Here is a 27,707-nt window from a genome sequence, read left to right as displayed (position 1 = left end):
GCTTGTGGGTGGGGCAGGGTCCAATTTCTGGCACTTGAGGGCCACTTCCATGGGTGGCATTATGTTAGGTGATTGTCAGCCGACACTGATAATTCTTTCTTTCTTTTTTAGTATACTTTTAATTTGCTCTACTCCCTGCAGCCGACATACACTTATACGGAAATTCAACGTGTTGCTATGTAATTGGACTGATACCCTCGAGAGTGCACAGCAGAATTCACACTGATCACACATTAGAATATCTCAGCTAGGCCTCTCTCTTGGGATCTTCAGATAATAATCTCCTGCCCTCCCCATAGGAAATGACATCATAGGCCACAAGGTTTATCTGAACTATTTTTGAGAGTGTTAAGGAATTTATTTTCTGTTTCATAGTCTTTTATTAGATTTTTGAACAAAATACAACAATGTTTCAATTGTTAGCAATACAGTACAGTATACACAATCTGACAGGTATAGTGGAATTGTAAATTGAAAGTGTTATACTCAACAATTATCATAGTCCACGTAAATATATAATTATCCAAAGTGATAATAATAACAAAGAAGAAACCATCTTTTGTATAAAGCAGTGGAAAATGTATACAATATAAAATCTAAACTAGCATTTACTGGTAACTAAACTAAAATACCATGAATAGAAGATAATTCTCTGATGTCACCATCAACTTGGTGTCATGAATTATAACACTATACTGTATAATGTAATCTGACTCAGAGGAACCCATTAATACAATACTAGTTGTTATTATTATTTATTATATTTATAAAGAACCAAAATATTATGCAGGGCTGTACAACAAATAGGGTAACAGACGATAAATAAGGTTGACAGACAGAAGTAGTGATCTGCTTATTACGATCCCGTGAAATTTTGTGCGAAATTATGCTAGTACGTAACTACGATTTGGAAATTCAATTGATTTTGCGTAATCCATTATTAATTTCACCTAATTACGTGGAATTTTGTGCCTCCTTAACCACTTAAGGACCGGCTGACATTTGGATGATCTGTGTTGCGTGTGCTCTCCAGCCCACAGCACCCCCCCCCCCCCCCGTGTAGCCGAGCGGGGGAGGCTCCTCAAAGCCTCCCTCCGTAGCACGATTCCTACCTCTCTCTCCTTCCCTCCCTCCCCTTCGCTCCATGGGTGGCACAGGACGGCGATGCGTCCTGCGCCACCTCTGATAGGCTTCAGCCTATCACACGGCAGCGATTCCCGGCCAATCAGAGGCCGGGGATCGCCGATCTACTTTATTGATGTAAACTCCAGGGATTTCTTCCCCGCGTGTTTACAATTAGCCTGCGAGCCGCGATTGGAGGCTCGCAGGCTGTTCACGGAGACACCCTCCGTGAACTGACATGGAATTGCTGCTCGAACGAGCGGCCGTTTCCATGTAAAACCACAAACTACCAGCCGCCGCCTATCGGCTTTAGCTGGTCATTAAGTGGTTTTAAGCAGTTAATAGCAAAGCCCCCATAAACTTAGCAAAAAGTCTTTTTACTAAGTTTAAAAACCATATTTCCTATGAATTTTTAAAATTGATTTTCTTAAAAACGACAAGGTTTTTTTTTTTACTTGTTCCCACTATTCCCCTTAACCTCCTTAGCGGTAATCCTGAGTCAGGCTCGGGATTGAAATCCGCAGCTCAGAGCTGTAATCCGGTACCTGAATGAGTGACACTGCTGTCCAACTGGATGGCAGGTTGTCACCTGGGTATGCTTCACTGTCTGGTGCACAAACCTTCAGGAATCACATGACTGAATGGCTGCTGCTGGGAGTTCTCCTCTGGGCATGGTTGGGGGGGAATCAGTACCTAGATTCACTGTAATGTTTTTCAACATCATTTTATGTATGTTCCGGCCCCCCAGCAGTCTTAAGTATATTGATCTGGCCCTTGACCGAAAAAATTTGGGGACACCTGGTCTAAAAGATTGTGAAAAAATTGCACGGCTTTTAGACCGTAAATATGGAAATAATCATAGTGCCAGGGAGGTTAACATACGTAGAAATGTTGGTGACAATAGCATGTATGGGAGCTTTACTACTAATAACCTCTAAAATTGGCATGAAATTATGCAAAAATGAGAAATGACATGTAATTGGGAAATTACGGTGCCTGATTACAGTTACAACCAAAATTGTGTTGTTGTTTTTTTGAAATTTGCATTAGGATTTGGCATTGTAATAGTTAAATATGATGCAAAATAATGATTTTAGTTGAAATTTGTGCTCATCACTAACAGCACCAGATCAAAACAATACAAGACCATGCAGACAACGGCATATGTCCGAGGTGATGCTTGAGCAGGCAATCACTGGAGTGGTGGTCTTAGACCAAGTTATTCAAGACAGTTAATGGGATGGGTGCCCGATAATGAGGATACACAAGGTGGGGAGGACCCCGCCAATGGCTTACAATCTAAAGGGAAGGGGTGAGGATACACTAGCAGGGGACCAATGTCTGGGGTTGAGCAGAGAGGGAAGAACATTAGTGAGGGGGAGCAGCCATCATGGACAGGTGCATTTTGAGGGATAATAGGCCATTTGACCAGAAGTATGAGAAATACCGTATTTTTTGCCTTATAAGACACACTTTTTTGCCCACAAAAGTGGGGGAAAAAGTCCCTGCGATTTTTAGATCAATTTTGAATCGAATTTGTGTACGAGTGTTCGCGTTTGTGATCTCATACGCATTTTGCGATCACAACACGAAAATGCATAGAAAAGGGGCGGTTTTTTAGTGCGTCTTATGTGGACAAAAATACGGTAGACTCTATGCTGCCAGGATTTAATATAGTATTGATTCCATACTATGAATGTCTGACATGGAACGTAAAATTTCATCCATAGTAGTAATAATGGTAAGGATGTGAATACCAAGTATTCTTGCTGTCCACCATGCATTGAAATACCATGACTGGTACATCACTATCCCTCAGTGCATTCCCTACATACAGTCCTGGTCAAAAGATTTGAAAATGGCACAAGTACTGGTTTTCACCAAGTTTAACATTCTTGACAATACTTTTTCACCTATTTTTTGGTACTTTTTTTGGTACTTATCAGTTGCAGAGTCCTGAATGGAGAAACTTTGGAGAAAAAGTGAATTGAATCAGGTCCTATATGTCCTAAGCTGTGGCCCTATATGTCCAAAGTGCTATGAGCATGCGGCTGTGGCTCTGCTTAGCCAGAGGCATACCTGTGGAGTAACGCGTGGAAAGATAGCTAGATAGTGGACCTCCTACTGAAGGGAAATACAATGACAATTGCCAGGGAAAATCCAGCCAAATGTGTAACTAATTAAATGATCCCAAAGGATGTATTAGAATAATAAAGTTGGAACTGAAGAATCACGAAAAACAAAGTCTTTCACTTACCAGGGGCTTCCCCAACCCCCCTGCAGCAGTCCTGTGCAGTGCCAGTCCTCCACCATCCTCTGTTCACCCGCCGCAGAAAGCACAGCCCTGGCCATGCGTTTCCTTCTTCGCATTCCCGTCCTGCAGGACACTATTGCTTTGTTTTTAGTGATTTTTCAGTTCCGCTTTAAATTGACACAGGATTGTGGCTACTAACTGTGGTATATATGTACATCACTTCAGATCTATAGAGACAGTTGCTTTCCTACAGTGGTAAATACTAGAGCCAGGGGCGTAACTAGAAATCACTGGGCCCCCCTGCGAAAGTTTGGATGGGGCCCCCTCCTCTGCACACTGAATAGGGTCTGTGTACAAATCTCTGGCTACAAAACTTTGTATCATTCTTTATCAGTGGCTGAGTAGATGCAGTCATTAGAACAATTGCGCAGAGAGCAGAAAGCTTTTTCTCTCCATGCCCTTAGCTGTCAGTCTCTCAGGACTGGGCCCCCTCTGGCTTCTGGGCCCCCCTGCATCCCTTGCAGGGTCTATTATTACGCCCCTGGCGAGAGCCCAGAGTTGGATTAAGATGTAACGGAGCCCTAGGCAAGGTAGTAGATTTGGTTCCTCCATGTGGTCTTTTTGGTAGGCTGAAGTGAAGAGGTCAAACAAAGTGGCAGGTGGGCCCCATGATACCCACTAGGCCCCAAGCACCTACTTAGGTTGCCTGGTGGACGATCCTTCTCTGCTGGAGTCGCAAAATATGCAGAACACCTTGCGGATGTGGTCCGGCACATCATGTGTTACTCTTACTACCTTCCTCCAATCGATATAATGACTCTTCCGGATTCTTTACAATTCCTGTTTTAAATTAAATAAAATGAGTCACGGCCTGCGCTAATGTAGGTAATTCAGACCTATACTCGGCTATTGAAATCTTTATTCCTGCTCCGCAGCTTTGATAAATATTTTGTACTGTAATTATATTTTGGAAGCGTTTTCATTATCAGGAGAATGATGATAAACGCGGCCGGAACGCGGACTTTCATCTTACGGGGCCGGGGATGCAATTTACAAGATTAAATGATCACAGGGTGTAAAACAAAGAAAGGTATGATAATAAATACATGGAGACTGAAAACTTAGCGAATAGTCAGAGAATACAATGGAAATGTAGGGCAGCTTGTTGTATCCTGTCGCATTGCCTGTGCTTCATGGAGTGGAGTGGAATATACGCGCTTTGCTGCCAGCTGAGCTAGCGAATCGCGTGAGGAGCAGAATCTGTGGCTCTCTAGAAACACATGATGATAGTCGCATGATTCCGAAGTTCATACAGAGAATTCCTATACATATTAGTAAATTCTCACTCTAACCTCTAATCAGGCCCGCACATGAGGTGGGTGAGGCAAGATCCTCAGGCGGCGGAAGTGGCGGGGGTAGCCACCTGTCCATGGATGGGGGGGGGGGAGGGGTTCCTGCCGAGGTCAGTGGTGGGCCGAAATTTTGCATGTGCGAAATTTCACAGTCATAATTCGCAATTACGCATCGTAATCGTAATGCGAAATTTCAGATAAAATCGTAATTAATTTCGTATGTAAAAGTAGTAAAACGTCAAAATTTCACGTAATTTTCACAAAATTTTGCATAATTTCGTGCCGACTTTAGAGGTTAATAGCAAAGCCCCCATACATGCTATTGCTACATATGTTAAGCTGAATAGTGGGTATAAGTCACAAAAATAATTTTTCAAAAAGAACTTGTAGTTTTTGAGAAACTCAATTTTAAAAATGCAAAGAAAAATGGTTTTGAAACTGTCTTTTTTTCTAAATTTGAAAACCATTTTTTACTTGCATTTTTAAAATCGAGTTTCTCAAAAACTATAAGGTTTTTTTTGCAAAATTCTTTTTTGACTAGTACCCATGATTCTCCTTAACATATGTAGCAATTTTGGTGACAATAGCATGCATGGGAGCTTTGCTATTCACTCACTGCTAAAGTCGGCACGAAATTACGCAAAATTTAGCAAACTTTTATGCAAAATTACGAATGACTACATGAAATCAATTGAATTTGCAAATCGTAATTACGTATAGGCGCAATTGCAAAAATGTACTCAATATTTAGCAAAATCGTAATTTGTTGATTACGATCACCACTAGCCGAGGTAGAGGGGGTAGCAGCCAGAGGCTGAGGGGGTAGCAGCCAGGAAGGGGAGCAGCAGGCAAAGCGGTGGAAAGGAGGGGTCGGCCCCCCTCACCTGGGTCTCCCATCCGCGCTCCCCCTCCAGCTACTTGCGCAAGTACAGTGGGCGGCAGTGCAGGAAGTGGGGAGCTGTGGTGCGCAGCGCTGGAACGAGGAAGGAAGAGGTGAGTAATTACTTCCCTGCCCGCTGCCTGACACACGCTGTGTCCATAGCTTGAGGGGGAGAGCGAACTGGCGGACCCAGGTGGGGTCCCGCTGCCCTCCTTCCTGGCTGCTACCCCCTCCAGGCTACCTATACTGGGGGCTATTAAACTACCTATCGGGTAGGAGGGGCATCCTCACAAGTTTGCCTCAAAAAGTCTAGAACTGGCCCTGCCTCTAATGTAAGAAGATACTGTCATAATCAGTAAAGGACAACTGACCCGAGGCACTGCTACCTGAGGTAAGCACGGAGGTATGTTTATGCTGGATCCACAGACCACTGTGTGTTGTCCATTCCTCTCTTCACCCCACCCCCCCCACTCCGGTCTCGGTAATCACTACTTGAAAAATGTGACTTTGTGCTGCAAGACCAGGTTGGCCTGCGACGATGTTCCCTTCTATCACCCTCCTATTCCCTCCTCTTCCCCTCCCCATAATGGGTGATATGAGGAAACTTCGCAGCATGCACACCTCTTCCTGTCTGAAAATTTGACCTGTCGGAAAATTTGACTTGAAGGACAACTGAAGAAAGAGGGATATGGAGGCTGCCATATTTACGGTATTTCCTTTTAAGCAATACCAGTTGCCCAGCTGTCCTGTTGATGCTCTGTCTCTAATACTTTTGGCCATAGACCCTGAACAAGCATATGCAGATCAGGCATTTCTGAAAACAGGCGACAAGGATTGTTTAAAAGGGAACAAATATGGCAGCCTCCATATTCTTCTCACTTCAGTTGTCCTTTAAGCCAAAAGTAAAACATTTTCAAGGAGTGATTACAGGGACTGGCCCGACCGAGGGAAGGAGGAGAGGAATGAACAATGCATGGACGTATGTGTATCCTGTATGAACATACCTCTGTAGCCTTTCTTGGGTCAGGTGTCCTTTAACTATGTATCCAGTTCTGTATGCAGTTGTGTACTTGTGTTGACAAAGGTTTGAAATTTACTATTTATATATATACTAGTAGACCTAAGCCCGTTTAAAAATGGGCTCTAGGTCTGTGTTTCTGGGCACGCGTGCCCGCCACCTGCCGTGCGCGTCCGCCACCCGCCGCCGTCGCCTCGCGCGACCGTTGCACACTCCGCCGCCCGCTCACCCGCCGCACATCTGACCGCCCGCTCACACGCCGCACACCCGGCAGCTCGCTCACACGCCGCCCACTCGGCTCCCTGGCCCCGTCCTCCTGTCTTTGTGAGGCTGGGTCCGTGCTGCACACATGCGCAGTAGCAAAAAGCACGGACAATGCTACACAGAGACAGGAGGCACATGCAGGGACATAGGGGTTTTATTATATAGGATATTTGTGTGTGTACCTATTGAACACGCTACTGTCTGGATCAGGCTTTCTCAACCAGGGTTCCCTGGAACCCCAGGTTTCCTTGAGTACTCTGCAGGGGTTCCTTGGAATTTTCCCCCATCATGGGGGAAGTATATAGAGCACACTATAATAGGTGGTACTGTAACAAGAAGCACTAAATCGGGGGGTCAGGAGACAGTATAGTGAGTGGCAGTGTAATAAGGGGTAGTGAAATAAACAGCCACACATACTTTTAAAGACCATGCTTCCGCCAAAATAAATGCAGGGGTTCCTTAAGATCAAAAAGTTATTTGCAGGGTTCCTCCAGGGTAGAAAGGTTGAGAAAGGCTGGTCTGGATACTACTTTGTACAATGCCAGACGTGTCACCTGGAACTGAGTTGATTCGGGGAACCCCCCTTCCTCATCAGGCAGACAATCCACACTTCAGAAAGCAAGAGGACTCCAGAAACAGACAGCGAGGAACAGTGTGCCGCTGGCCGGGAGGTGGGCCTGATCCATGGCCCCTTGCCGCTTAGCTGCACTAGTGCAAAACTTCTGTCTTCTTCTTTCCTCACTGCCTGTTCTAGAGGAATGTCTAGACCGGATGATGCAGCTGCAGATGGATATTCTGAGCAGCCACCACATCATTAGGTGGGCACAAGCCTCTAGCACTCCTTTATTAATGACTGTGTTGGCCAAGTGCTCTCTCATCTCAAGTACTCTTTAAAGCGCACCAGTAAAAACGACTCGATTCTCCAATGAGGATGAGTGTTAGTGGGCTGGTGAATTGCATTTGATGTGAGTCTCAATCTCTATCTTCACAAGTTTGCCTCAGGCACCAAAAAGTCTAAAACCGGCCCTGCCTAAGAAGGAAGTAACATTGTTTTCAATAGCTATTTTTCAAGGTGGCTTTTTTCTATCTGCCATTTACTTCATCTGAATTAACAACTAGTCTACATTAATAAAAAGCACCCGGGTGATCTTAGTGTCTAATAGAGCTTACTTACCAGCTCTGAAATGTATGGTCATAACATGTCTAGATGTACTGTATACAATCTTATAAATCACATATGACAAGCTGTTATTAAAACAGAATTCTGGAAGAATACTGAGTACTGCATATACATACTGCGTATGTATTAGACACAGAAAAGGATTCAAACGAAATGGTCCTGTAGACAAGATAGCAGTTATTGCCCACCGTTGATTGCCACCTGGCTTTTTTAGTAGGATATGATGGGAGGGGAGCTAATATCCACCAGGCCCCTAGACTCTCTCTAGGCCCTAGGCAACTGCCTAGGTTTGCCTTGTGGATGATCCAGCTCTGATTAGACATTTTACTTTGCTGTTTTTCTTCATTGTGGAGATGTATCTCTTTAGGACTTCTCAAATGATTACTTTTAAGCATTCTGTTTTTCTTGCATACTTAACACAGTGCGAACAATTAAGAGTATAACAGACAATTCATTCCAGTAGCTTACAGTATGTGAGATAAACTTTCCTCAGCCTCAATTCACTAAACTTAACTCCTGTCTTTAATAACTCTTCTGAGCCGTTTTACAGTTATCACCATGGTGATATAATTGTGATAACTGTAAAACAGCTCAGAAGAGTTATTAAAGACAGGAGTTAAGCTTAGTGAATTGAGGCCAAGCTCTGACTTGTTCAGAGGAGGAAATTGATTCTGTTTGTTGCTTACAACAGAGTGGAGACAGGCGTTAGATACTCCGAGTAGGATGTAAGGATGGTCGAAATGGCAGAATTCTGAAACTGACTGGATTCCAAATTCTGTCTAGTAAATTTGAATTTCGTGCGTAATTCTGCCATTTCTATTAAAGTCAATACTGCCAACTTAAAGGACAACTGAAGTAAGAAGAATATGAAGGCTGGTTTATTTCCCTATAAACAATACTAGTTGCTTGGCAGCCCTGCTGGTCTATTTGGCTGCAGTATTGTCTGAATAACACCAGAAACAAGCATGCAGCAATTTCGTCTGATCTGACAATAATGTCAGAAACCCCCGACCTGCTGCATGCTTATTCAGGGTCTATGGCTAAATGTATTAGAGGCAGAGGATCAGCAGGACAGCCAGGCAACTGGTATTGCTTAAAAAGAAATAAAAATGGCAGCTTCCATATTCCTCTTGCTTCAGTTGTCCTTTAAGTGGTTAAGTGCAAAGTTTTTTAAGCTTGGTAAAACTACATTTTGTTGCAGTACACCTTAAAGGGAGTCTGAAGCCACAATAATAAAAAAAAACAGATACTTACCTAAGGAGGGGGAAGGCACTGGGCCCTATAGAGCCTTCCCGCTCCTTTCCTCATTCCTGTTCTGGCTCCCCCATTAGCAGCAGTCAGACACTGCTCTCGGGTGGGCTTTGGAAGTCTTCGGGAGCACTTGGGCTCCCGTTGACGGGCCTCTCCACACTGCGCACGCTGGAGCACCCTCTTACGCACACTACATGTGTGCAGTACGGAGCTGCCCATCTTTGGGAGCACTCGGGCTCCTGTTGACGGGCCTCTCCACACTGCGCACACGTGAGCGCCCTCTTATGCACAATGCACCTGTGCAGTACGGAGCTGCCCATCTTTGGGAGCACTCGGGCTCCTGTTGACGGGCCTCTCCACACTGCGCCCGCGCGAGCGCCCTCTTACGCACACTACGCGTGTGCAGTACGGAGCTGCCCATCTTTGGGAGCAGTCGGACTCCTGTTGACGGGTTTCTCCACACTGCGCACACGCGAGCGCCCTCTTACGCACAATGCACGTGTGCAGTACGGAGCTGCCCATTCTCAGGAGCACTCGGGCTCCCAAAGACTTATGAAGCCTCCCGAGGTGGGAGATTTAAATGGAGGAGGCTGTGGGGGAATGAAATAAGGAGAGGAACAGCAAGGCTCTATAGGATCCAGAGCCTTTCTGTGGATTTGCTTTAATGTATATACCAAGCAGAGTAGCTGGGGGGGAGGTAAGGGGTACACCTGTCCCAAGGCGCAGCATCTGGGGGGCGCAGTAACAGGTTTTACTTTCCCTGATGCGTCCCCATCGAAGAGTCGCTGTAATCAGTGCTTGCCATGTTTGCTTCTAATGCCTGGTACACACCATGCATTTTCCTGCCAGGTGGAGGGTCAAATTGATCATTTCAGGCATGTCTGATCTGCTACTGATGGAGAACAGGATCGATTTTGTGCAGTGCTGATCTGAAAATCGATCCTGTTCTTAATCAGGTGCAGATCGGCCATGCAGGAAATTATTCTAAAACTCAAACATCTCTGGGAAAGCATGATGACCCTTATGGTTCACACCTTGTCACACAGGGGTGCAAAAACTGACTTTGTCCCCGATGCTGGAAACCTTAGCTACGCCTCTGATCCCGAATTTTATGTACAATACACTTTATACATTTTAAAGGACATCAGAGTTAAAAATTTTGGCCTAAAAATAATCTATACATACTTTAATAAGTAGGACATCCACACCAGGATCGCTGCCTCCAACCCCTCCAAATCCCCCTGCTAAAGTTTTAAGCTCAGCCAAAGTCTTTAAAAAAGAAAACGAACAGTGTGGGGGTCCCCCCTTCCACATAAATTTGCATGGATCTGTACATCAGTCCTGAAAGAGGACCAAATGAGGAAGAAATGAGGAAGAAAGAGGATCAGAGTGATTTGGTTCCTAAAGAGGAACTGTCCCTCCAAAAAGAGGCACTTGGGAGCTATACTTGAGAGATATTAGAATCTAGACTGATAATCGGCTTCTCAGAAACTATTGTTTCCCAGTGTACCAGAAAAAAAACAACAAACAGATAGAGAAGAGCAAAACGGCTCAGTAAGTGGAGGACACTAGTGTGTCTGGTAGTCTATTACTGATCAGAATCTCATTCATCTCTGACTACACAATTGACACCTCCTGGCTGTGCCGTCTCCCGGTGGATTTCACAGACATTGGAAGGTAGAGCAATTTCATCTGATTTCTCCTTCCCGTCATACATCAAGCAGCACGCTGATGAGGCAGAGAGGGACATGGTGAGGTTGGATGCTGGAATAGACCTGATGACTTCATCTACAGCAGGATTAAATGCTGAGATAACTGCTACCTTCTCCCCGTCACTGCCATTTGTGCCTGCAGTTCTGGCAGCAGAAAGCTATGAGCGATGGTGGCTGGAGAAGGCCCAATGATCTTTGCTCTGCAATGTGCGTCATACTCCTACGAGCAATCCCCATTGGTGCAGGCAGGCAAGAATGATTCTAGATGCCATTGACAAGGCTTCACAATGGAGCATTATGGGTAATTAAGGGATGCTTGCTATTTTGGGGGCCGTTTGATCTATGTTGCTGTCTTGCTCACAATGTACAGCTCTTAGCCAAGGTGTTGCACTTTCTTCTCCTTCATCATGCCGAGATGATGCTTCCATAACTGGATGCAATGCAGTGTTTATGGATCAGCTGCTATTCCAAGTTCAGGCAAACGGATCTTCTCAACGCTTGGCAGGAGCGCTGTTCAGGAAAGTTGGCTTATTACCAGCATAACTGAGCAGTAGAGATGATCAATGACATGCAAATATTTCTGAGTTTCTGCAAATGTATGTAAATTTTTATACAAATATATGCAGCTTAAAAATGGACCAATTAGTTTAAACATTTTTGGGACTTGATTGGTGCATTTTCAAGTGCATACATTTGCATAAAAAGTTACATACATTTGCAAAAACTCTAGTGAGCAGTCTCCTTCCCCAAATGAGAATAAGGGTAATTTAAAGGAATACTAGCGATACCCAAGTGTTCTAAAATGACAGTGTGTAAATAATGTCTAAGTAGCTGTGTAAACATTTTCCTACTTTTCATGTTAAATATCAGAGGCAAAAGCTGTAATTTATTGAGGGTAGGATTTAGCTATATTGGGACAAATCAATTGCAGAAGGGGTGTCTGCTTCAATGCACAGCCAGAGTTGCATATCAGACTACAGAAAGCAAATATCAAACATATCAAACTCTGAAAGCAAAAACAGTATGACAAAGCTGTGACAATTAGTTACATTTCCTCTGCTCTCTTCAGACACTTCAGTCAGAAACAGAGCTCCCAACAGCTGCAGGAAGCTCCTGTGTCCTGTCTCTCTCTGTCACACACAGAGTTACACATAGAGTTAACTGATCAAGTGTGAGGGGAATTTCCCCTCTCCTCATGGCTCTGTCAGCCGTCAGTTTTGGCGTCAGTAAAGTTTGAAAGTCTTTTGATAACAGTAAACAAAGAGGTTGCTGCTAAAATGTATCCACCAGTACTTAGCAGCACTTCCCAAACAAGTCCTGTGTCAATTGAAAAAAATATGGAATCGATAGTATTCCTTTAACCACTAAAGTTGTCACACAATTACACAGAAATTGTGCAAAATTACGAGTGGATTACATAAAATCAATAAAATACCCAAACCGTAATTACGTATGACTGCATTTGTGAAAATTTATAGGAAATTTCACATCATTGTAATTAGCAGATGATCACTAATGGAAAGCAGCACTTAAACTAATATTCTCATCTAGACCTTGTTTCCCCCGTGGAACAGAGCAGTTTTGACATTTTAGCTTTGTCCTTATTTAAAGGACAATTGACCCGAGAGGGATATGGAGGCTGCAATATTTATTTCCTTTACAACAATACCAGTTGCCTGGCTCTCTTGCTGATTTAGTGGAAAAGGGCTATAAGGCTTTCAGCTGCCGGAGAGACAAGTACGACTAGATTTAGTCAGAACTGGAAGGAATCATTGTTAGAAGAAAATGGTGAGCTTCTTGGAGGAACTAACAGCGAGGTAAGTATGTAACATTTATTTGCAGTTACATCATGTGTTCATTTTAAATATTTTTATTCTGTTCAGGTACCCCTTAAGTCAAACGTCTGATCTGCATGCTGGTTCAGGGTCTATTGCCTGGTATACACCATGCAATTTCCCGTCAGACAGACGGTCGAATAGATCATTTCAGGTCCAATCTAATTGATGATTGTTTTTCTGACCGATTTTCTGATTACTTCTATACAAAATCGATCAGAAAAACGATTGGAAATTAGATTAAACCTGCTGGAAATTAACTATTCGACCATCTAGCTGATGGGAAATATGTGTACTAGGCATAAAGGTGGCCACTAACTGTCCAATTTCTAGCGGAAAATTGGTCGAGCAATCAGAAATTCTGATCGGACGAAAAATCGTTCACTACACCATCAACTAACCAATCTTTGCTCCCTATCTATCACGACCACCAAGAAAATCCAAATTTTCGTTCGACGAAAATTCATTCGGGCGACATTTTTTCACTCGTTCATAATCGATTGTGTCCACCAATGGAGATTATTTACAACCAATCCGATCAGAATTTCTGAACGCTCGAACGATTTTTCGCTAGAAATTGGACCGTTAGTGGCCAGCTTTAGACTAAAGTATTATGCTGGATACACACGATGCAATTTCTTGTCGGGTCGAGGGGTAATCTGACAGGAAGTTGCATCTTCTTGTACATGTCCAAACTACTCCTGATTGATTTTCTGATGTCTCCTTCCCAAAATCAATCCCGACCGGGGCCGATCATCCATGTCGTAAAAATCGGTTCTATCCCATCAATCGTACAGGAAGTTATATCGAAGTTATTCCCAGCATTAGAGGCAGTGGATCAGCAGGAAAGCCAGGCAACTTGCATTGTTTAAAAGTAAACAAATATGGCAGCCTCTGCACCCCTGTCAGGTCAGTTGCCCTTTTATTTAGCAATAACCTATTAAAAAGAATATTGTGTATGCCTGGCTTCAGTCTGTGTTGTTCATAATTGTCACAACAATGTTTTGAGGCAAATATCAATTTCCCTTATTTCATGTAAATGAGGTTTCTGGAGAGTGGGCAAACTAACATGTCTGGATCAGAGCGGAAATGTGCCAGAACTTGCTGAGCACAAGGCAGTCTGGGTCTCTGGTAAAGCAGCTTGCAAATGCAGCAAATGTTCCTGTGAGGGAGACTAATTAAAGTGAACCTCCGGACTAAAAATCGACTCAGCAGCACTGAAAAGGCTTTGTGTTTCTTTAACAGTTTCACAGCATCAGAACTTTGTTTCTCTTATACAAGCCTCATTTTTAGCTGCACAGGAGAAAACTGCCCGGGCTTTTTTCCCCTGATGCTGTGCAAAGCATGATGGGATTTCTGATTTTGTTGTTCTCGTTCTGCTGTTTTGGTGCAATTTTTTTTGTTGACATTTTGAATTTGACATTTGAAGCCTAGCGTGTGCAGCTGGGAGGGGTAATCAGGACACAGGACAGTTGGAACTGTGTCTCCTGCTCCTTGTCACCTCCTTTCAACCAAAAAGATGGCTGCCCCCATGACAAAGATGGCAGCCCCCATGAATCACAAACATTTGCCTGTTTTTTTAAAACAGGGTGGGTAAGAGATTATATTACCTATATATTCTAAGTAACATAACTAATGTAACTTGATGACAGTATGTTTGTTTAGGCTGAAGTTCCCCTTTAATCATCTCCAAGCCTCCCTCCCAGCCGAGGAAGAAGTGATCGCTGTTTTCTCTGCTAACACGGAGGGGTGCTTTGCTGAAAGCTGATTGGTGGGCTGCACCTCTGTGTTGTTTTATGTCCTCTCAAGCATTACACCTTGCTGTCGTCTTTTCACAGCTGCCCTGCTCCATTACAACTCTGGGCAGGAAACCAATCTCATGTGCGCAGCAAGCCTTTACGTCTACTGGATGAGCATATCTGTAGTAGATAGGTATTCAAGTGCACCTGTCATTATGCCATGAATTATGCTTGTATTGATGATCGGTATACCTTGCAAAGTGATTTTCACACCTAAAAAGCTATTTATGATTTCGAAAATATTTTTTGCGAAAATAGCTTATATTTTCATGTTTTTGTGGTTTTTCACAAAAACATAAAAATCGATAATTTGCCAGGATAATTCACAAAAAGGGCAAAATCGCGGAAAAACTAAATTTTTACAGCTAAAATTTTTATCATGAAACCGCGAAAAATCATTATTTTCTGTGCCATTCTCACTAGAAAATCAAATTTCACATTATTTTCACAGAGATGAATGGAAACAGAATATTGGCATTTTTACTCATTACTATTGATGATGCAAATACCTTACGCGTTTTAGCGATCAGGAACTATCCATGTAACATTGGTAAAGCACTATTTTATGATAGAACTCAAAGCGCATAAGCAAGTCTCAGAGAGAGCAGAAAATTGTTGGGGTCCTGGGCATTGGAGGTGGGGAAAAGCCCCTTGTCCATGGATTGGATGAGGGCTCTGGGGAGTGGGGAAGAGGGAGTGGTTTGGCTTTTCCTCTCTTCCAGAGCCCCCACATAACAGGGACCATGCGGGCTGGTATAGCTCAGGGTGCGGAGCCCCACACGGCCGGGCATTTGTAATTCCTCTCAATTATGAATGCCGATTTCAGACTCGAAAATAGCAATTACAGGTCGATAATTACGACTACTCGTAATTCCAACCTCGGTACGAGCATCACTATACAGTGGTAATGACAGGTCCAGATTTATATCACAGGAGCCTATAAGCACAGATGTCATGGCACTCTAGACTCCGCCCTCCATGAACCTACAAACTCCCACCGAACCGCAACACAAGTGTGCTGTCTGGCCCAGCTGTCACTTCTCCCTTGCCCATCATAGCTAACTACTGGTGTGCCTTAGCATTAGGTAGCTAGAGGAACCTCAGTATAAAGTAACTAGAGGTGCCCCTGACTGAAGCGAGATTTCGTCAGTGGAATGCCGAGAGCAGGGTGTACAACCTCTCATTTATGCTCAGTTCAGGACCGTGCATAGAGAAGGAGGGAGGAAGCACTCGGGGAGGGGAATGAGCTGCCTTTCTATCATCAGGTGCCTGTAAGCACATGCCTACTAGTGCCTTATGGTAAATCCAGCCCTGGGTAATGAAGATAGTAAAACACTGGTAAATCTTACCAATATTTTACTACAACTAAACCTAACCCTACTCTCACACAGAACCCTCTCCCCTCTGATGCCTAACCTTAAACCCCTCCTCCCTGAAGCCTAAACCTAAACACCCCTCCCCCGAGCTTCCTGTTACCTAACCCTAAATCCTCTCTTCCTGATGCCTAACTCTAAACCCCCCCACCTTTCTGATGCCTAACCTTAACCCCCCCCCCCCCCCCCTTGCTCCACTGCAAACGTCACATATACAAAAAATGTTACGTTTCTAAAACAATACATTTTAAAATTTGAAAACGATAAATTTCAAAACAATGATTGTCAAAAACGAAAAATTTAGGTTGGACGGACCAGGCAAATTTCTACTTTTGGTGCCCAATAGCACCTATGGGACGCCCAAATTGTACAATAGCCGCAGATGCCCAAATTGTGTAAAGCACTGCAGGTGTCAGTGCTATATAAAAAAATACTAAACAATATTAATTACAAGAGCAGGGGTTGAGGATTCTGGGAGGTTCTGTCTTTGAACAGAACAGTAAAGTCTCGCCAAGATTTTAAGGAACACACTACTTTTGATTTTTATACTTTGTTGTTATAGAAAAACGTGACTGTGCGTAGCCTGAAGAGCTGAGGTCAATGTTAATAAACAGTCTGTGTAGCAGTAATATAACGACATTGTATCAAATTCTAACAACACTGGACTCCTACCTTAAACCTGCTCTGAACTTTCACCTTGGCTTGGACTCTCTCCAATGTTTTCTTTGTTGAACACACATGATTATTGGGTGTAACAGTGTTCTGTTGGTATCTTTTAGTGGACCAACCTAGCAATTCATCTTCCAAATGGCCTGAAGACACCGGGGAGATCAGAGTGTGCAGAGAAGCAGCTACACCTAGCCTGTAAAATCAGCTTTATTACTCCTGCAGAATGGAGCCATATAAAATGAGAGCACACGTCGCACTCATTTATCTTTACATGGCTGAAGGCACAGATACAGTTTCTACATGTATGTATTTTTTTTTCTCTGGTAAAGCAAACAGGAATGGGATCCAGCTACTACAGCACCAGGCAGCACGGTGGGGTAGTGGTTAGCACTCTGGCCTTGCAGCACTTGATCCCCACCCAGTTCGAATCCCAGCCAGAGCACTAGCTGTATGGAGTTTGTATGCTCTCCCCGTGCCTGTGTGGGTTTCCTCCAGGCACTCCAGTTACCTCCCACATCTCAAAAACATACAGATAAGTTAGTTGGCGTCCCCCAAATTGGCCCTTGACTATGATACATATGTAAACATACAACTATAGTAGGGATTAGATTGTGAGCTCCTCTGAGGGACAGTTAAGTGACAAGACAATATACTCTAAAAATGTGGTGATATGACATCATCAATCATCTCTTTTTTCCCTCTAATGATCACTTTCCCTCTAATCACAATATGGGTAAAAAAGGCACCCTGTTGTGTATAAAATTCTTTAAAAACAAATAAAAACAAAAGAAAGGGAGGTAGCTTACCTCAAATAACAAAATCTTTGTAACAACAAAAGATTTTTATTATTAAGCACAGGCAACGCGTTTCACGGGCTAAGCACGCTTCCTCAGGCCAATAACAGTGCCAAATGGAAAAACCTCATTAGCATAGGGAGCCTCCCATATTGTGCTTATATACCCCCCGACATACCCTGTTGGAGGGGTTCAGACAGACTGCATGTGGTCCACACCACAGGGGACAACTGTCGATTTTCCTAAGAGAGCGACCGCCACCAGGTCAGGCTGGACCACCCCGAGTGGAGTCGGGTTTATGGTCTCCACCTGCTTCTTGCGGTCGGTTGCCCCTCTGCAACCGACTTTGTGAGTAGTTTTCATTATACCACTTATAGACCTTATACTAAAACGTATTACGCTATTGGGCTCCTATCCTTTTTGTGTTTCCTGTGTCTTTTTTCCAGGGTGTCAAGACACCCCTACCGTACCACTTTCCCTCTAATGATCACAGCGGTCATTGGATTCCCTGTAACAGCAGGAGGGGTAAAGTGGCGCCACACTCTATCCACGTGTTGTGTCATATACAGTGAAGCATACAGTCAATGAAAGGTATGTTTCAAGTTTAGAGGGGTTTTTTTCAGTCAAGAAGAGCAACATACTATAGAACTTATTAGATTGAACTGATCCCTAGGATCTCAGTAGGAGGCACTCTTGTGCCCCATTTCCTAGGTTGAACGGTATGGACATTGGTATTTCGCTCTTCAATATATATATGCGTAGGATGTGTATCCATGTTTGATATTATTCTTTTTTTTGTGTTTGTTCTGCTATCTCTAGCTTGTTGTTGTATTTGCCTTATTGTACAATAAAGCTCTTTATAAAAAAAAAAAAAAAAAAAAAGAAAGGTATGTTTCACTGTAACTGTTAACATTCGTGTTTTGCAGTAACCCAATGAATGCAATGCGATATGATGCTGCTCAACGTTGTCCTGCAACACACCCGCTACATTGTGAATAAGTGGTACATTACAAAGCAGCCATTATAGAAATTGGACCAAATGAAAAACAAATGAACATGTGGCTTCCAGTAGTCGCAGGGTAACGCACTGCAGCTTGTGTGTGACTTCTGCGGCCCCGGGAGCTCTTCCGTCGCATCGCACTTCAGGCAGCGTGTCATGTCTAATTAACTTTAAATGGCCACTGAGATGAGCTGCAGCGGGGTAGAGTTTTGTGGCGCAATGCAGTAAGAGTGAAAGGGGCCTTAAAGGACTCACGAGACCAGAAAATATATGTCCTTTTTCTTTTCTTTGGGTCCCTTGCTGCAGCTCCGGTGCTCTGGCAGCCTGTAAGGATCGCTGACCCCTGATGGGTTGGCGCCGTCTGTGCATGTGCTGGCGCGTGGGCACGCCTGAGTTCGTACACACCCACGTCACCAGGAGCATACTGCGCCTTTGCATGGAGTTGGCGATCTGTACAGACAGCCAACTTCGGAGAGGAACAGAGGGACCCAAATAACATCTAGAGGCTGGAAAACGCAGCAGGTGACCAAAACTACATTTCTTTCCTTTTTATGAGTGCCTTAAAGGACCACTCCAGTGAAAAAAGTAAGCAGTTAAAATCTGAGAGAACCGACAGGTTTTGGACTCATCCATTTCCTCATGGGGGATTCAGGATTTTTTTTTCCTGAATGGCAGTTTAACTGCCAAAATAGTAAGATACCTGCCAAACTCCCTACTCACTTGCACACAATTTTGGCAGTTAGACTTAGCAACTGCCCTTCAGGAAATGCTGTTGAAAACAAAGAAAATTCTGAGAATCCCCCATGAGAAGATGGATTAGTCCATAAGCTATCGGTTCTGTAAGATTTTAACTGCTTACTTTCTTTTGCTGGAGTGGTATTTAAAGAGAAACGCAGACCAAGAATTGAACTTTATCCCAATCAGTAGCTGATACCCCCTTTTACATGAGAAATCTATTCCTTTTCACAAACAGACCATCAGGGGGCACTGTATGGCTGATATTGTGGTGAAGCCCCTCCCACAAAGAAATTCTGAGTACGTACTCTTGGCAGTTTCCTGTCTGTGAACCTTGCTGCATTGTGGGAAATAGCTGTTTACAGCTGTTTCCAACTGCCAAAAAAGCATGCAGCAGCTACATCACCTGCCAACAGTAAAAATGTCACCATGTAATAAATGTCAGAATGTAAATCAGGGATTTAGAAGATTTTACAATGGGCTAACACTGACTAAATCATTTATACATAATCATTGTAAAAATTAAGCACTTTTTTTTATTACATTATTTTCACTGGAGTTCCTCTTTAAAGCGGATACATGTGAACGGACCCATTGGGATTACACATGATAGAGAAGATAAACCTAATACTTCTATATATTTCCATTAACTCTTGGTGTATTTTCTCTACTCTGAAGCGTGACGTCATATCTTAGTATAATTTCCATGCATTAATCTAAAACTGTAATTATTCCAATAAGAAGCCAAATACAATTATTATGAACGTGAGCTGAACCCTTTCATCTGAGCTCCCATCACACTTTGCTAACATGGGAAAGTTGCAGGCAAACACTGACGAGAGTGATTCCTTCAGAGATCGCTATCAGACACAATCGCCAATTATCCTTGTTTGCCTTTTATGAGAATAAATATATCATTTCTGTCTCTTTCAGGTCTGCTGGATTCATGCGTGTTGGCTAATTATATTCCTCTGCAGGGTGAATAATGGCTTACTACAGAGTCAAAACAAAATTATGCCTTGTGTTGAATTTATCAGTCTATTTACCATAGCGAATTAGACAGAAAGTGATGGTGTGCTATTATATGTTCAATGTGTTCATATTGGGTGACATTTAATATATTTCACCAGTTCACTACTAACGGGGTTTTCCCCTTATGAACCAGAGCAATTTTCACCTTTCAGCTCTCCTTTCATTCATTCGCCAATAACTTTATCACTATTTATCACAACAAAATGATCTATATCTCGTTTTTGTTTTGTTTTGTTTTGTTTTGCTACCAATTAAGCTTTCTTTGAGTGGTACACTTTGCCAAAAATGATTTTATTCTAAATGCATTTTAAAGGGAATAATAGGAAAAAAACGGAAAACAGATCATTATTTCTCAGTTTCTGGCCATTATAGTTGTAAAATAAAATGTGCTACTGTGTGTGGATAAAACCCATACATTTTATTTGCCCATTTGTCCCAGTTATTACAACATTTAAAATATGCCCCTAGTATAATGCATGGCAACAATATTTTATTTAGAAGTAAAAGTGTGATTTTTCAGTCCTTATTTGAAAACATAACAGAAATATATCCTCAAGACATTAAAAAAAGTTGAGTCCCTACTTTTAAATTTCTTTTTTTTAAATATACAAATGCTTTATTTTGGTAACTATGGGAGCGCGGGGGAGGTAAGGGGTACATTTTAATTGGAGATTAATTTATTTTTAATTAATTCAATGTACTAGGGTGTAGTTTTACTATTTGACAACTAGTTGTTCCCCCAGTTTATTCCTGTGCCCTGTGAACAATACACAGGAAATAGTGTATGTTTTCACTTTCACCTTCTCAAAGACCAATGGCATCTCACTGAGGCTGGTGATCATAAACACTTTGATCAGTGAATGAGAACATGCATTCCCATTCACTGATCAGTCTACTAACGGGGGCAATGTAAATGCCGTGGGAGTGTGTGCAGTGGCAATCGTGGCGAGGTACGTATATCTACGCCCCTGGAGCTAAGATGAAATCTCTACTAGATGCATAGATATACTGTAGAAAAAAGAAGTGGTTAAGGAGTATGTCCAATCACAGAAATAAGACTCAAGCTCTTGAAAAGATTTAAAGTAAAGATTTCTGTAGGTAGAAAAATACAAAGTTTTGTATGTTTTTTTTTTTTCTACCAAATTAATTTATTTGGCTAACACGGTACAGAAAAGTATTTTCTACTACTAACCAGGGCCGAGCCGAGGCATAGGCTGGAGAGGCTCCAGCCTCAGGGCGCAGTGTAGGAGGGGGCGCACAATTCATTCAGCTATCATTCTTAATTGTGTTTGAAGCAGAAAGAAATAAGAAAAGGGGATACATGGCAGTGACTGCAAGCCAGATAACTAGATATTAAGGTGTTGGGGAGGTTGTGGGCAATGTGACACCTCTTAGTGTAATAGCAATCAGTGTGTGACGGCTGAGGTGGCAGGGATGGAGGGGCGCAGTTTGGTGTCTCAGCCTTGGGTGCTGGAGGACCTTGTCCCGCCTCTGCTACTAACTTTCTGTTAAAGGAACACTATCAAACCAAGAGTTCTAAAATGACAATGTACAAATAATGTCTAAGTAGCTGTGTAAACATTTTCCTACTTTTCATGTTATGTATCAGAGGCAAAAGCATTAATTCATTGTGTGTAGATTTTAGCTACGTTTAGAATGTCTCATTTACAAAGGTATGAATCTCTGCAGTCTGTCATGCTAAGAACAGTGTAATATTGAAGCAGAGTTATATGTTAACAAAAGCCCGTCAAGTATCAGGTTTCACACACACAAATGACAAATGTTTATGTTGCACATAAGATACATTTCCTCTGCTCTCTGTGAGAGAAAGATCTGCCTGTCTCTGACTGAGCTATCTGCACACACAGGGTTAACAGATGCACTGTGAGGGAATTCCCCCCTCCATCATGGTTCACTCTGGCCTCAGATTAGAGCAGACTGCTGTCAGAAAAAGTGTGAAAGGAATTAGATAACAGTAAACAAAAAGATACGGATTCAAATGTATACACCAGTACTTAGCAGCACTTCCCAAACATTTCCTATCTCAATTGAAAAAAAATAAAATAATCAATAGTGTTCCTTTAATGTATGCAGGCATAAAAGAGACCATTCATATGCTGCTGAGTAGGGATGATTAAAGAGTAGGGATGGATAATGAAATGCAAATAATTCTGAGTTGAGGCAAGACTATGCATATTTTGCATCCAAATTTAAGCAGCTTAAAATTCAGCCAATTGAATTGCACCTTGGTCCAATCTTTAACCTCCATGTTCATTTACAGCTAAGTGACTGGGACAGACACAACTGTTTTCCCTAGTGAGGGAAATTCAAGTTGCTCCGGATATGTTAAGAAAACATTGTCACTATGGGCACATGCATGGGATGGTAAACATAACTGTTTATTTTCTGTCTTTTTAGGAACTCCTGGTATGGTCCAGTATCATCCCGGTCAGGTTTGGAAACCATTGTCATATAGCAATACACTATTTTGAACCCACAACAGGTTTGCAGTATTGATGGTCATGTCTAGGAGACCTCATGGACAAGCATGTGATTTGTTTGATCAGCTGATAGATTTGCAAGGCTCCGATTTGCTGTGATCACATCCTGCTTTAGCACATGATTATGACTAGCAAATCAGAGACTTGCATATCTATCATTTGACCAAACTGATCACATGCTTCTCCATGAGTTCTCCTAGATTTTTTCCCCAAGTGCGACGGTTGTCGTACCCGGAATTGGTTGCTGTACACATGGCATAGGCATTGTTAAAAAGACAACAGTACTTGACAACAAAGAGGTACATTGAGATGGGCATGACAGCAAACATTTTTTACATAGACAGACAGTACTTGAAAAGCATGAGATGTGCATTTGGATTTGCATAGCAACACGTATTAGGGGATTGTCCATTAAGAGCACTAACATGGTCCTGGGGCAGTGCTGGCCAGGAGTGATGAGAGTTCAGAGCCCTGGCAAGGGCTTAGGGGCCAGAGTGCTGCAGGCTGCGGGCGGGCCTGGTAGGAAGAGTTGGAGTTCAGGTGGAGGACGGCTTTAGGAAACAATGTATTTCTGCATCTGGTAGTTCTGGAGGAAATAGTATGGTAATGCCCGCCCGTATTCAGGAGCTCAAAGAAGCAATTGCTCAGGTGGAAGGGATCGTGTGAGATCTTGGAAGCCCTCAATCCCTGTCTCGCCAATGGAGGAGGTCTAGCGGCGGCAGGGGCGATCCTATGATATTTTCCGCAGCATTTATTACTCTTTGGAGTTTGTGCTTGTCCTTGGCAGATAAACCCGCATACCAGACAATGACCATCACTGGTTTGCTGCAACATTTGTTGACATGACAGAACCTTCATAAATCAATTCAGTGTGTTTATGTGGTCAGTTTTGATGCTTGTTGTTTTATCTCTATCAGGGAATCTGTTAATGTTATGACACAATTCAACAATCTGAAATCATCTATAGTTATTGAATGGACCATTGTGCATCCATTTTGTTATCAGGAAGAGCGTTTTTCATACGCATCTCAGTTGCAGCCATTGCCTTGGTGCAGGGTCATGTCTTGGTGTAGCACAGCCAATCAATAACGTATTCACATGTTAAGCATTTCCTTTCACGTGCAATGGCTGACCCATTGTCTTTTCCCAAGTCTGTCTGTCATGTCTGGTGTCTTTGTGAAGGCCTGAACCATTGTGTAAAGAGCAGTCAGGCTTGCCAATTGTCCACCCAGGGGCTGTTAACTTAAAAAGTCCCAAGTGGCCTTCAGCCCCAACCATGAAAATGGGCAGTTCTTTACAATGGCCAAATATCCGTCAATTAAGTCACATCGGTTGACAATGACACAGAGATGGCAATTTTTACTGTTTCAGAGGTGTGTTTAAGAAAATTTCCACAAAGTTATAGTGAATGTTCTGCAGCTCGTGTTAAGATTTCAGAAATGCCTTATAATACCCTTGAGGCCTAAGGTCTACTTAAAGAGGAACTGTCTCCGAAAAATCGTAAAATTTAAAACACATACAAATAAGAAGTACATTTCTTCCAGAGTAAAATGAGCCATACATTGCTTTTCTCCTATGTTGCTGTCACTTACAGTAGGTAGTACAAATCTGACATTACCGACAGGTTTTGGGCTAGTCCATCTCTTTATGGGGGATTCCTAGCATGGCCTTTATTTTTTTATAAAGACATTCCCTGAAAAATATTTATATGAAGATGCTGGTCAGCCTCCCTGCTTGCTGCACACTTTTTTGGGCAGTTGGACGGAGCAACTGCCATTCACTAAGTGCTTTTAAAAATAAAGAGAACCCTGAGAACCCCCCATGAGAAGATGGGCTAATCCAAAATCTGTTGCTTCTATCACATTTCTACTACTTACCATAAGTGACAGCAACACAGGAGAAAAGTAATTTATAGCTAATTTTACTCTGGAAGAAACCTACTTCTTATTTGTATATAAAGCAGAGGGACACCAAGAGCCCCAATAGTGTAATTCGTCTTGGGGACAACAAAATAAATGAGAAGTTAAAATTATACTTACAAACCAGGGTTACCAATAGGCAACCACTGTATAGGCAGGTGGGGAGAACAATCCTGACCCCACTCAGGAATAAACAGTCGCTCTCTGTAGACAGGAAAATAGGGTAACAACCCTCCACCCAGGATGGACTCAATGTAGTGTACAAGATACAGAGGCGCCAAAAGAATAAAAGGTAATTAAATGAACTTAAAAAACCAACTGGTTAAACAGAGGAGTCACAGCATCTGTATTATATCAGCGAGCTCGGCGCCTCTCACAGAGGCGCCGAGCTCGCTGATATAATACAGATGCTGTGACTCCCACTGTATTTAGCCTGAGGAAGCGGGATGTATGGCCCGTGAAACGCGTTGCATTGTTTTTTAGAGTTCCGAATAAATTGTTGACTGTCTGAATCGCAGTCCTTGCCTGTGTCTGTTTGGAGGGGGTAAGACCACCGATGCCTCCTCTGTTTAACCAGTTGGTTTTTTAAGTTCATTTAATTACCTTTTATTCTTTTGGCGCCTCTGTATCTTGTACACTACTCTTATTTGTATATGTTTATATGTATATTTTAAATTTTAAGATTTCTGTGATAGAGGTTCTTTACATTTCTTTTTTGTTCATGTGAGAGTTGACGTACAGAGGGGGGCAGAGTAGAATATCAGTATAATAACCAATATTCTACTATTTGCGGATAGTAGAATATCCCTAAAAATGACAGATATTTTACTACTGCTTTTTGGCACCCTATTTTTTCTTGAGCCTTTTTTTGCACAGATGCTGTGTGTGTCTGGGCCATCCAGGAACTTCTCACTTCTGAGGTAAGTATGTAACATTTTTTTGGAAGTCTTCAGGTGTTCTTTAAATGGGTACTTTAATGATGTGTTACAGATTGCCCAGCAAGCTCATGGTGAACCAGAACGCCTAGGAGTGTGTAAAATGCTATGCAAAACAGAAGTTTACCTTCCTAAAACAGAAGGTATTTGCGATTATTCAGGTTGTTGTTGTGAGCTCTGAGTTGTCCCACGATGCATCACTGCTGAATATATGCAAATTAACCATTGTCGTTCTTAGAATCTAAACACACCTCCAGAAGCGTAATTGTACAGAGTCACAATAATCCAACATGCCTACAGATTTGGATTAGTTGATCTTCATTAGTGCATGGCATGGATTGATATGGCTCTGTGGTAGGACTTGAAACACACAGAGTTACAGATTACCCAGCAAGCTCATAGTAAACCAGAACTCCTAGGAGTGTTTAAGGTCCTACAAAGGACCAAAAAAGCCTCCTTACTGAAATGCTATGCAAAACAGAAGTTTGCCTTCTAAAAACAGATTATTAATGTGTACGAGAGACGAGCAATAGTCAACGTTTTATACATACCTGGGGCTTCCTTCAGGCCCATCTGCACAGATCGCTCCCACGCCGCCGTCCTTAATCTTCTCCAGCTCTGGTTCCGGGTCCCGTAACTTCGGCCAGCCATGGCCAGTCTCAGCATGCGCAGTGCGCTCTCTCCGTCTCTTTCTGGCAGAGAATAGTACTGCGCAGGCCCAGGTATCTATAAAACTTTGACTATTGTTTGCCTCTGGTTTCCTTTAAGCAGACAACACATTGTAACTCTGTGTAACCCTAAGGTTCGTACACATCACCAGCCGCCATACATGGCCATGTTTTTAGTAGGCCCGTTTATTCCCATTAGTTATGTTGCAGTGAATTGTGAGACACAGATGTAGTGAGACACCTCTGATCTCTTCACCCCTGATAGCCGTGTTTAGGAATGGCTGTGGGAATAAGATCCTCTGGTCTTTGCACCGCGCTCCTTGATAACCTCTCTCTCCTCAGTCTTCCATTTCTGAATAGGAGATAAAGTGTACGGGAGAGGCAGAAGCAGAGATAATTTAAACATTCCATTATGTACAATATCAACCCCTATATAGACAATTGTTTGCAACAATGCAAAACAAACAACAACAACAACAAATACCATGAATGTGAATTTTCAGTGATGTAAGGCATCTGAATAGAAGATAAAAGTACCTTTTCTGAGGTTGCTGGGGAAGGGAGTTGTGATGACTTCCTCACTAGTTCATTAAAGAAAACCTGTACTGAAAAAACCTTCCCTGGGGGGTACTCACCTCGGGTGGGGGAAGCCTCTGGATCCTATTGAGGCTTCCCCCGTCCTCCTCGGTCCCATGGTGGCGGAGAAAATCCTCCCGGAGCGATGTAAATATTTACCTCCCGGGCTCCAGCGCAGGCGCAGTATCCGCTCTTCCCACAGAGATAGGCGAAAATAGCCGATCTCCGTCGGGCCGCTCTACTGCGCAGGCGCAAGTCTCCTACGCCTGTGCAGTAGAGCGGACCCGAGGGAGATCGGCTATTTTCGCCTATCTCCGTCAGAAGAGCCTCAACAGCGCCCCCGCTGGAGCCAGGAAAGGTAAATATTGAACAGGCTGTCGGATTTGTCGCCTGTGCGTTCCGGGGGCTGCAGCGAGACCACCATAGGACACAGGAGGACGGGGGAAGCCTCGATAGGGTCAAGAGGCTTCCCCCTACTGAGGTGAGTACACCCCAGGGGAACTTTTTTCAGTACAGGTTTTCTTTAAAGGACAACTAAAGCAAAAAGGATATGGAGGCTGCCATATTTATTTCCTTTTAAGCAATACCAGTTGCCTGGCTGTCCTGCTGATCCTCTGCCTCTAATAATTTTATCATTAAACCCTGAACAAGCATGCAGCAGATCCTTGTTTCTGGTGTAATTCAGACACTTCTGCAGCCAAAACAAGCATGCAGCAGATGCTTGTTTCTGGTATAATTCGGACACTTCTGCAGCCAAATAGACCAGCAGGACTTCCAGGCAACTGGTATTGCTTAAAAGGAAATAAATATGGCAGCCTCCATATTCTTCTCACTTCAG

This window comes from Hyperolius riggenbachi, chromosome 1 (assembly GCF_040937935.1).
Source record: "Hyperolius riggenbachi isolate aHypRig1 chromosome 1, aHypRig1.pri, whole genome shotgun sequence".
In the NCBI taxonomy this organism is placed as follows: domain Eukaryota; kingdom Metazoa; phylum Chordata; class Amphibia; order Anura; family Hyperoliidae; genus Hyperolius; species Hyperolius riggenbachi.
Note: the sequence above shows the minus strand (reverse complement) of the source record.